At 31.8% G+C, this 13,094-nt stretch overlaps 2 long non-coding RNA genes across 2 annotated transcripts; both read right to left on the bottom strand.

Moving 5' to 3' along the window:
- Window positions 1-1,373: 1,373 nt before the first annotated feature.
- On the bottom strand, window positions 1,374-2,333 carry LOC135648546 (uncharacterized). Its single transcript, XR_010500989.1, has 3 exons — window positions 2,206-2,333; window positions 1,843-2,061; window positions 1,374-1,728 (listed from the first exon to the last, which is right to left on the bottom strand). It is a non-coding gene; the product is annotated as an uncharacterized LOC135648546 (long non-coding RNA).
- Window positions 2,334-8,571: 6,238 nt separating this feature from the next.
- Window positions 8,572-9,765, bottom strand: LOC135648500 (uncharacterized). The gene is made up of 2 exons (XR_010500975.1): window positions 9,639-9,765; window positions 8,572-9,492 (listed from the first exon to the last, which is right to left on the bottom strand). It is a non-coding gene; the product is annotated as an uncharacterized LOC135648500 (long non-coding RNA).
- Window positions 9,766-13,094: the final 3,329 nt, after the last annotated feature.

Raw genomic sequence — 13,094 nt, forward strand, 5'->3', positions numbered from 1 at the left:
GCCAATGTGATTGAGCAAGAAGTCTGGGTCGAGATCGATAGGCCTTTGTAGAGTGACCTACTTTATCACATAGTTGGCAAATAACTCTTTGTTGGTTTGTGTGTTGAGGGTGCTAGGACTGCTGATGATTGAAGTAGCCACCTTGGTTGTTGTGATTGGAATGTTGATGAAGAGGAGGGATGTTTTGGTTGAAGCTCATAGGTTCAAAAGGCATCTTGGTAAAACCTTTGTTGAGAATCTTATTATATGGATTGCCCCTCCTCATAGATTTGTGATTGACTTAAGCAGTGATGGATGGTCCTGGTAGTTTGTCGTCGCACTTTAGATATATCTCAAAGTAAGTCAGCTTGTCGTAGAGTTCTTCGAAGGACACTGGTGAATCACATGCCCATATTGCTGCTGCCAATTCCTTGTACTCGTCTTCTAGGCCATTGAGGATATGGACTGCAACTTCTTTATCACTAAGGGAATGACCTATCAAGGCTAAGTTATCAATGATAATCTTTATATTCTGTAGATAATCAGCAATAGTACTTCCCTCTTGTTTTATCTTCATGACTATCGGGCTCGGGTCATATTCAATTGTAAGACCAACAAAACTATGAGTTTAATCTTCCGAGCCAAGCTGAAATTTGACTGTGCAGATGATCAGTCCACATTAATATCACATCCACCACATTAATATCTCACATAAGTCCACTTTGTTTCTCCTTCTTTGTTTTTGAACATAGAATTACTGATAACTAAATATATCTTCATGTAGTTTTGGGAAATGTGAATAACAACATTAATAATTATGATCCATGGTCCTTTAATCTGACTTGAGAGCCGGTCTAAAGTCATTATTTAAAATTTCATAAGAGCCTGTCCAAAATTATTATTTAAATTTGATGTGAAATTACATCGTGAATAATAACAATCAAGTGGACTCGGAGGGAGTGGCATAAAATCGCAATACTAGATTTACGAATTGGCATGTTAAAAGGATTGGTTGAGTTATTAGAGCTTTAGTTGAGTTATTGAAGGTTTCATTGTCGTGTTAAGGGATTGTTGATGCACGTCCATGACCCTCTTAGATTATGTTTATCGATGTTTTTTTGATGATTTTTTAAGATACAAATTGTACAAGCTGTGAAGTGTCTTGTTTGGTTGGTTGGAAGCATAGGGGTCGAAACAATCTATTTGCTCTATTATGGCACATATTTGCAGATATTAGATCATATAAGTTGGTGAAGCACAAGAATTTCCCTCTTGTTTATAATAGGGTGACTTAGAAGTTGGCATGTAGAGTTAGACTTATTATTATCGGATGGGCCTACGATGTGTTCAAAAGTCGAAAATGTTATCAATGAGACGCATCACATTATTAGTAGTGACAGAAGATAGACTTTATTTCACACTACTAAAACACACACCTAACTCAAACATAGATGCCAGTAACAGACATTGGCATCCTTATTCATCATGGCACACAAGGGTTGGCTAAGCCAGCATCACGTAGACTCCAAATGCAGTGAGATACTCTTCAGTTGCATGGCCAAAGAAGCCCTTAATCTCGTCATATTCTACATTGACTTCGAAAAAGGTTCCACCCCCACCTCCATATGGACCGTATGTCTTTGCAAGATTGGTGGTAAACGTGAGTTGAGATACACATGGAAATTCAGAACAGTCGTGTTTGACATACCCAGAAACGGAGGTGAGGTATTCATCTTGCATCAGACTAAACTGCGAGGCAATTAGAGCGATGATAGATTTAGCGACTTATATATTTCATAGCAGGTATTAGAAGGAGGGAGGGGAAGGCAAAAGAATAGATGCATGGAGGTTGGAGAGGCATGCCTGGAATAGTTCACCGCCGGGGCCTCCATATCTGGGAGTTACGCGAGTGGTTCCGTCGATGTCGAAGGTTATCTTAATGGAGTTTACGCATGAAGCAGCGCCAATGCTGATGCCAGTGATTTTGTCTGCAGGTTCCATGGCCCAACGAGACTCGTTGCCGCATGGACATTTGGGGACGCCCCCTCGGGCATGCGCGGCCGTCTTGATCAGGTTGGAAGCCTGCAACACCATGCATCATCCATCAGAAACCACATAGAGTAGAATAGAAACTGCAGTACTACATAATAGATAGGCCTCCCTCTAAAGGAAGCAAAGCTATATTATTTCGGTGGAGGCAGAGTATCTATATAGCGTCTCTCTCACCATCAGCGAGCTTATGAATGAAGGAACTCCTCGCACACCGGATGATATGCAAACACACTCGACTCGATGGGGAGAGAGAGGATGGATGGGGGGGTATTTATAGAACCAAAAGGTGCATCAAGTTGTCCGATATTTATGTATGAATGGAACTTGTAACAACAATACAGAAAGAAAGAAGCAGTAAGGGGACCGCTTCCAAGTCAATGTTTTACTTCAAACCGAGAGGATTGAGTTCTTTGCTGTTTTCTTCTTTTTAGTTAGGTTTATGTGTGGATAACATCATCGATAACATAAAAATTAAAGCTTTGGATTCATAATGACCATTTATAGTTTAGTCTGTTGTGGATTACTTAGAATATGACTTCCAAGTCAATAGAAATATTATCACTCCATGCTGGTCTTCGATTAATCCAAATCTCTCTTTCTCTTATCACTGTGGTTTTCCATGGTTTTGAGGAGAGAGAACTGGAAAGAGTTTTCCATGGTTTTAAAAATTTAAGAACCAATGTGGATTTCACTATTAATTCAAGCTGATCAGAAGACTCCCGGGAGTCTTTTACTATTTTATTTTTTATTAAAGAACTAGTAAGAACAATACTCTTCTAGTCTTTCATTATGAATTTATGTTTGTCATATTTAATTAAAAGATCAGAAAAGCAATACTATGAGCTTAATCTTCCAAGCCAAACTAGTGAAATTTGACATCGTAGATGATCCATTCCCATTCACCACATTAGTATTGTATCTGAAAATAATGAATCCTTCAAATGATCATACTATTATTTCATACTTTTTTAGCATACTTACTGTTGGAAAGTTCAAGTTTCAGAGTAGTAATGTAAGTTGAATTTAAACCGATTGTTACCGATCCTCGATGGAGATACATGATTATGCCAATAGTTTTACTATATTTGAATCAAGATTTTAGTTTATATTTTTTTGTATCTTCTTAAATATCACAACAATGGTATGAGAATAATAAAGAAAGAAATTTTTTTTATGTTTTACATTTTTACCTATTATTTTCATATTTCTGTTCGTAAAATTGATAGCGTTAGGGTAAATAGATCTAGATGTTTCACTTTCATAATTATAGGGATTTCAATATAAATTTATTAGATCTAGATACCCAGATAATAAGGTATAACTATAGAGAATAATCTATAATTAATCCAAAAAAAACTGATAGTGAATATTTAATTTAAATCGAGTGAACGTTTGATAGATACTTCCATGTGGATGACATCTTAATCTAAAAACCATTCAAACTTTTATAATGACTATTTACTTCTTTGAAAGAATTCCATACTAATCCTGTTGGGGTCATTAAAATTAATATAACATCAAAGTCATTATTTAAAACTTGTAGAAGAATAATACTCTTCTAGTCTTTCATTATGCATTTATGTTTGTCTTTCATATATTGGGCTTCAGTCATATTTAATTAAAAGACCAGAAAAGCTATACTATAAGCTTAATCTTTCAAGGGACATTATAGATGATCCATTCCCATCCACCACACTATTACATCGGTCTTGTATATGAAAATAATGTATACTTCAAATTTGACTCTTGGAAAGTTCAAGTTTCTGAGTAATGGAAGTTAAATTTAAACCAATTATTACCGATTCTATACATGTACAATGAGGCACATGATTATACTAATAGTTTTGCTATATTTGAATCAAGATTTTAGTTTATATTTTTTTTTATCTTCTTAAATATCGTAACAATTGTATGAGAACAACAAAGATTTTTTTTAAATTTTTTTAATTTTTTACTTATTGTTTTCATTTTTTGATTAGTAAAATCGATGATATTAGAATAAATAAACCTAAATATTTTACTTCTATAATTATAGGGATTCTAATATAAATTTTTTAGGTCTAGTGACCAAGATAATAAGAAAGTCTAACTACAGAAAGTAATTTATAATTAATCTAAAATATTTAATATTTAATATTTAATTTAAATCGAGTGGATATTGGATAGATACATATACGTGTCTCATATCACATCACACATCAGAAATCATATTCTAGCCTTTCAATTATGTGTGACTACTGGCTTCATTCGGTCCAATTTTAATTATAACACCCCAAAAACTATGAATTTGATCTTCCAAGCCAAACTAGCATTATTTTGACTTTGTAGATCAGCCATTCCAATGTCATCAACATATCCAGTTTGTATCTGAAAATTGAACTCCACATTCTCATCGGTCCACTTTGTTATTCTTCTCAGTTTTGGAACTTAGAATTAATGAAAACCCTGCTCATCTCATATCGTCCCTCATTGTTATATGAATGTGAATTAATAATAAAGAAACAAACAAAAAATTATATTTTGACTGGATAGAACCAACGAAACAAAAAGAATTTCAAGTGGGTTAATAATAATAATATATTATTATTATTATTATTATTTTTATAATTATTTATGCTCCTCCTTTCAAATATGACTTGAGAGCCCGTCCAAAGTCATTATCGGATTTTTATTTTGAATGATAATACATTCATATTTTAGTAGTTTCATAGTGTGTTCCTTGTACATGTCATCCACTTATAAGAAATTATTGATTATAAAAGGCTTATTATGAACTTAAATAATCATGTCCAACATTATTTATTGAATTTACTTTTATAATGATGTCATTAAGACTTCAATTGAGTATTTACAATATTGCTCGATTAAGGTACGACTCTGCCGATGTTATATGTTATAAGTTAGTGAAGTACAAGAATTTCTTTCTTGCTTTTAACTGATATGTTCAGTTAGGGGCACATAAGTGAAAATAGATTTTATTTCACACAACTCAAATAAACACCCAACTTAAACATAAATGCCAATCGCACACATAGATATAAATATTAAACACACTCTACAAGGTTGATTAAGCGCATCACATAAACTCCAAAAGCAATGGGATATTTAGTCGTTGCATAATTAAAGAAGCTCTTAATCTCAGATGATATAGATTTTATAGTAAAAGTGAAAATCTTAAAATTTAATTTTTAATATTCAGATGATATAAGTTGGTACCTTTTATTATTTTTCAGAGAATGTTATTCCTCAAATCACTAAAAGAATTGATTAGATTGAATAATAAAATAATATTTATGAATTTACACATGATGTTGGTGTCGTCACTAATGATCTTATAGAACAAACACAATTGATAGTTTTGAAAATATCTTAAAAGAAAAAAAAATCTATTATTTTTTATTATTATGTGGTATATCTATAAGAATCATATTATGACATATGAATCAAAAGAATACTTCATTATTTTCATAAGTTATAAAAAATGGTGATTTTAAAAAATGATATGGTACAAAAGAGTTGAAATCAATAAATCAGAAGAGTATATAAGAACTCATCGAATTATCTAATAACTATAGAAGAGATTGTTATATAAACATGACTGAAAAAGTAATATCGAATGATATAAAAATCACACATTTAGTTAAAAGTTTTACTCATAAGAATGCACCGATCATAGCGAGATATTTTCTTTACTTTTTTAAATAAACTCATTAAGAATCATCATGACATTAGCATCTTATTATGATTTTGAGTTATATCATTTGAATGTAAAAATATTTTTTTAATGGGAATTTAGATTTATATGGATAACTTAAATGATTCATATAGAAAATTTAAAAAATATAAAATTGGGTATGTAAATTTAGAAAATCCATTATAATATTAAACAAACTTCTACGTAATCATGTATAAAGTTTTTTTATACTATTACTTTATTCAAATTTTAAAAAATACTGTTGATCAATATTTATATCTGATAATTAGTGAGAGCTAGTTTATTATATTGGTCTATATGTAGATAATATTTTTCTTACTAACATGGATTATGGTTTATTGTATTAATTTCTAATCTATTCACTTAGAAATTATAGTTTAAAGTGTTTGTTAAGAATATATTCTTATTATTGGGTTTGTGAATAACTTATAAAACATATGGTGATACATATATAAGTGGATATTATAATTGACATTCTTATTTATGTAATTAAAATTATTTATTTTTACTATCATATTTATATTTATATATGTATATATTATGATTGAATATTTATAATAGTATTGTCATAAATAGATAAATTATAGGAGATATTTTTTACTGCAATAGAAAGGATTAATAGTGTTATAAAAAATAGTGATTTTGAAAAATGATATAATACAGAAAAGAAGAGTTGAAATCAATAAATCAGAATAGTATATAAGAACTCAACGAATTATCTAATAACTAAAACAGAGTTTGTTATATAAACATGACTAAAAGAGTAATATCGAATGATATAAAAATCAAATATTTGGTCAAAGGTTTTACTTATAAGGAATATACTGATCATAACGAGATATTTTCTTTAGTTTTTTAAATAAATATTTTCTTTAGTTTTCTTTAGCTTATTATTATTTTGAGTTACATCATTTGAATGTAAAAATAAATTTTTTTTAATGAGAATATAGATTTATATGGATAACTTAAATGATTCATATAGAAAATTAAAAAAAAATAAAATTTGGTACGTAAATTTAGAAAATCCATTATAATATTAAACAAACTTCTACATAATTATGTATAAAGTTTTTTATACTATTAATTTATTCAAATTTTTAAAAATACTGTTGATCAATATTTATACATGATAATTAGTAGGAGCTAGTTTATTATATTGGTCTATATGATGATAATATTTTTCTTACTAACAGGGATCATGGTTTATTGTATCAAACCAAAAAAAAATTTCACAAAGAATTTTAACATTATTGATATGAATGAGGCATCTCATATTAGTATTGAGATATTCAGTGATAGATCTTAAAGATTGATATATATATATATATATATATATATATATATATATATATATATATATATATATATATATATATATATATATATATATATATATATATATTAATCGAGTCTTAGTATGATTTAATATACAGCTTTATTCAACAAATGATAAGATTAAAAATTTTAATCAAACTAAATATTTTTAAAATAACTTTATAAAATCTGATAAAGAAAAAATATTTATTATGTATGTGTAATTGAAAATCTATTACATATTCAAGCTTGTACCAAACAGATATCAATTTTATCGTCAGAATACTAGGTATATATTAGAGTTGTCTAGTAATGAAATACTAAAAGGTTAAAATATAATAATAAGATATATAAAAGGAACGAAGGATTATATGCTCACATATATGAAAATAGATTAGCTTGAAATAATAGTATTTTCAAATGCAGATTTTATAAATTACCTCGATAATAAGAAATCCACTTTATATTTTATTATTAAGCAATATATTATTCTATTTTTAATAATAAAAGTTAATTTTATGGTATGATTTGAGATTACTAATCAAGCTTTCTTATTGCGAAATTTTATCTCAGGACTTGATATGATCGTAATCAATTGTCAAATCACTAAAGATACTTTTTGATGTATCATAATAGTTTTCTTCTATAATAATAGCTAGTACTCTAGTAATTCTATGCATTATGATAAAAATTACAAGGTGATTAAAGAAAAGAGTTTAGAAATAATTAATATTAATTAAAAACTTGAGTTCTATTATAGTTTAAAGTGTTTGTAAAGAATATATTCTTATGGTTGGGTTTGTGAATAACCCGTAAAAAATATTGTGATATATGTACAAGTGGACATTATAATTGATATTTTTATTTATGTAATTAAAATTATTTATTTCTACTATCATATTTACATTTATATATGTACATATTATGATTGAATATTTATAATAGGATTGTCATAAATAGACAAATTATAAGAGACATTTTTTACTGTAATAGGAAGGACTAATAGTGTTATAGTATATAGAAAAAAGTTTGACATTTATGACAAACGATCGCTATGACTCACATTAGCAATTAGACTTAATTTGATGTTATTATGTTTATTAGACTTATTTGCCTATTTTATAAAATTGATGTGTATGTGTAAACTATTTTTTCAAACATTTAGAATTCAATTAATTAATTTTTTTAAACAATCTTTGTCTTATTATGATATAATTTCTTAAGATATGACATTGATGGGAGGGACTCTTCTTATTATAAACTTAAGTAATCTTATCAAACTTGATTTATCAAATTTACTTTTGTGATAATGTCATGGTGACTTCAATTGAGTGTTTATGATATTGCTCAATTAAGGTACGACTATGGAGATGTTACATCATATAAGTTAGTGAATTTATAGTAGGATGACTTAGAAGTGAGCATGGTAAGTTCGACTTATTATTACCGAATGGGGCAACAATGTGTTTATTTCACATTGTTGCCCCAAACGTCACCGATGAGACACATCATAGCATTAATAAGATAGACTTTATTTCACACTACTCAAACACACACCCAACTCAAACATAGATGCCAGTAACAGACATTGGCATCCTTATTCATCATGGCACACAGAGATAGAGATAGATAGTCAACACCCTCCACAAGGGTTGGCTAAGCCAGCATCACGTAGACTCCAAATGCAGTGAGATACATCATAGCATTAATAAGATAGACTTTATTTCACACTACTCAAACACACACCCAACTCAAACATAGATGCCAGTAACAGACATTGGCATCCTTATTCATCATGGCACACAGAGATAGAGATAGATAGTCAACACCCTCCACAAGGGTTGGCTAAGCCAGCATCACGTAGACTCCAAATGCAGTGAGATACTCTTCAGTTGCATGACCAAAGAAGCCCTTAATCTCGTCATATTCTACGTTGACTTCGAAAAAGGTTCCACCCCCACCTCCATATGGACCGTATGTCTTTGCAAGATTGGTGGTAAACGTGAGTTGAGATACACATGGAAATTCAGAACAGTCGTGTTTGACATACCCAGAAACGGAGGTGAGGTATTCATCTTGCATGAGAGTAAACTGCGAGGCAATTAGAGCGATGATACATTTAGCGACTTATATATTTGATAGCAGGTATTAGTAGGAGGGAGGGGAAGGCAAAAGAATAGATGCATGGATGGATGGAGGTCGGAGAGGCATGCCTGGAATAGTTCACCGCCGGGGCCTCCATATCTGGGAGTTACGCGAGTGGTTCCGTCGATGTCGAAGGTTATCTTAATGGAGTTTACGCATGAAGCAGCGCCAATGCTGATGCCAGTGATTTTGTCTGCAGGTTCCATGGCCCAACGAGACTCGTTGCCGCATGGACATTTGGGGACGCCCCCTCGGGCATGCGCGGCCGTCTTGATCTGGTTGGAAGCCTGCACCACCATGCATCATCCATCACAAACCACATAGTGTTAGAATAGAAACTGCAGTACTACATAATAGATAGGCCTCCCTCTAAAGGAAGCAAAGCTATATTCTTTCGGTGGAGGCAGAGTATCTATATAGCCGTCTCTCTCACCATCAGCGAGCTTAGGAATGAAGGAACTCCTCTCACACCGGATGATATGCAAACACACTCGACTCGATGGGGAGAGAGAGGATGGATGGGGGGGTATTTATAGAACCAAAAGGTGCATGAAGTTGCCCAATATTTATGTATGAATGGAAGGAACTTGTAACAAAAATATAGAAAGAAGCAGTAAGGGTACCGCTTCCAAGTCATTGTTTAAGCATTGGATTGATATTGACCATTTATTGGTTTGGGAAATGGTAGTTGATACTAGTGTCTTTTCTTATTTTGAGGGAAACTGAAGGTGTCTTTTGGAAAAATAAAGATAGTGATAGCAGCTAAAGGAATTGATTCAACCTTTAAAGACCTGCTCGGTATATATACATGTCAGAAGATCCAAAGCCCCATCTTTTGGGTTCCTCTCACACTACCTACTGTTCTACCAGCTTGTATTCTGATTGAAATCTCATGATGATGAGAGCCCCATCCATACAAGCAAAAGTAAGTCGCTTATGTTCATGCCGATGGCTGTAGCTGAGGAAGAGGAGCTCTCGCGCTGCTTCTACGTATTCGAACTCCTTGATACGGCGAAGATTACGAACGCGATCAAGCTCACGTCAATGGCAGAATTCTACATCGATGTTGTCACTTCGGGAGATGCTCTTGACGCCGAATCGGTTCAACCAGTTCCCACCGTAAATTTGACTTGCGCCGGTGGTGCAAGTCTCGTGGACCAAACGACGGTCCGAAGAGGGAAAGCAGGAGATCATCCGATAACCGGATGAAACTTCCACTAGTGCTTGACATCTACACTTTTTGAGAAGGCTACGTTGTTCTAGAAGCGCTTGGTGGTAGAATTCCCTCCTCAAGTTGTGTGAATGGGAGGGTGATTCCGGCCGGCCGCGGTGGCTTACCGACATCGTAATGAAGGAGATGAGACGGGGGCAAGTGGGGAGAAGCATCAACAAAAGTTTTCTGGCGTTCCCACAAGACGCTGTCTTTTGTATCCATGCATCATCCATCACAAACCACATAGAGTTAGAATAGAAACTGCAGTATTACATAATAGATAGGCCTCCCTATAAAGGAAGCAAAGCTATATTCCTTCGGTGGATGCAGAATATCTACATAGCGTCTCTCTCACCATCAGCGAGCTTATGAAGGAAGGAAGGAACTCCTCTCACACCGGATGATATGCAAACACAGTCGACTCGATGGGGGGAGAGAGGATGGATGGATAGGGGGGTATTTATAGAACCAAAAGGTGCATCAAGTTGTCCAATATTTATGTATGAATGGAAGGAACTTGTAACAAAAATATAGAAAGAAGCAGTAAGGGTACCGCTTCCAAGTCAATATTTATGCATAATGTTCAGTATTCTGACTACAAAATTGATATATGGTTTGATACAAGCTTGAGCATAATAGAATTTCAATTGTGCATACATAATAAATATTTTTTCTTTATCAGATTTTTTTATGTTATTTTAAAAACACTTTGTTTGATCAAAATTTTTAATCTAATCATTTGTTGAATAAAGTTGTATATTAAATCACACTATGACTAGATTAATAGATATTTTTTAAGATAACCCTAGCAATCCTTAATATCTATCACTAAATATCTCAATACTAATTACATAAGATGCCTCATTCATATCAATTATCTTAAAATTCATTGTGAAATTTTTTTTTTGGTTTGGTACAATGAACCATGATCCCTATTAGTAAGAAAAATATTATCTACATATAGACCAATATAATAAATTAGCTCCTACTAATTATCATATCTAAATATTGATCAATAGTATTTTTTAAAATTTGAATAAAGTAATAGTATAAAAAAAATTTATACATGATTATGTAGAAGTTTGTTTAATATCATAATGGATTTTCTAAATTTGCATACCAAATTTTATTTTTTTTTAATTTTCTATACGAATCGTTTAAGTTATCTATATAAATCTAGATTTTCATAAAAAAATTTTATTTTTACATTCAAATAATGTAACTCAAATCAGAATAAGCTACTAATGTCATGACAATTCTTAACAAGTTTATTTAAAAAACTAAAGAAAATATCTCGTTTTGATCGATGCTTTCCTTATGAGTAAAAATTTTGACCAAATATTTGATTTTTATATCATTCGTTATTACTCTTTGAGTCATGTTTATATAACAGACTCTTTTATAGTTATTAGGTAATTCGATGAGTTCTCATTTACTATTCTGGTTTATTGATTTCAACTCTTTTTTTCTGCACTATATCAATTTTCAAAATCACTATTTTTCATCACTTATGAAAATAATGAAATATCCATTTGATTAATATGTCATAATATGATTCCTATAGATATACCACATAATAATAAAAAAATAACAGATCTTTTTTTCTTTTGAGATATTCTCAAAACTACCTATTGTGTTTGTTCTATAAGATCATTAGCGACGATACCAACATCATGTGAAAATTCGTCAATGTTATTTTATTATTCAATCTCTTTAATTCTTTAAGTGATTTAAGGAATAATATTCTCTTGAAAATAATAAAAGAGTACTATCATATGAATATCAAAAATTAAATTATAAGATTTTCACTTTTACTATAAAATATGATGAGATTAAAAGCTTCTTTAGTCATCCAACTACTGAATATCCCAATGCTTTTGGAGTTTACGTGATGCTGGCTTAGCCAGCCCTTGTAGAGGGTGTTTAATTTCTATCTCTATGTGTGCCACTCTTGCAGTGGTTGTTTAATATCTATCTCTTTGTGTGCCATGATGAATAAGGATGAAACTATTTGTTATTGGCATCTATGTTTAAGTTGGGTGTTTGTTTGAGTTGTGTGAAATAAAATCTATTTTCAATTATATGCCACTACTAATAATATGACGTGTCTCTTTGTTAACATTTGTGACTTTCAAACACACCGTGTGATAGAAGATAAGATTTCCCCAACTTGATAGAGGATAAGATTTCCCCAATTAGATGAGGAAATCTCTCTTTTCTGTTTATTCTGTTGAGGGAAATCCTTCCTCCTAATCTGTATAAATAGGAGAGGAACATGTTAATAGATTCAAGCTAAAGCTATTTCATTTCTACAATAAAGCTTCTTATATTATATTGTTCTTATCTTCTATTATTTTTATCATGGTATCAGAGCCACTTGTCTAGAGCAAGCTCTCTTTTTGCTGTCGACTCATATGTTGCTTCTCCACCTCCGGCGGTAAAAGAAAAAGCTTTCTACTACCGATGACGCGATAAATCTTTCCTCCTCGACGAACGGCAATTATCTTTTCCACTGCCACTCTGCACCAACGTCTTTTTCCTTCTGTTGTGGTGCGATTGAGGGGCAGAGACGTCGTCGCAAGGAGGGATGGTCGAGCGACCGTGGTTGTGGCTACGACCCAAGGGGAGGCGGTGGACTCCGGCCGGGAAGCGGTCGCGGGGCTGCGACGGGAGGTG

Source organism: Musa acuminata, chromosome BXJ3-9 (assembly GCF_036884655.1).
Source record: "Musa acuminata AAA Group cultivar baxijiao chromosome BXJ3-9, Cavendish_Baxijiao_AAA, whole genome shotgun sequence".
NCBI lineage: Eukaryota > Viridiplantae > Streptophyta > Magnoliopsida > Zingiberales > Musaceae > Musa > Musa acuminata.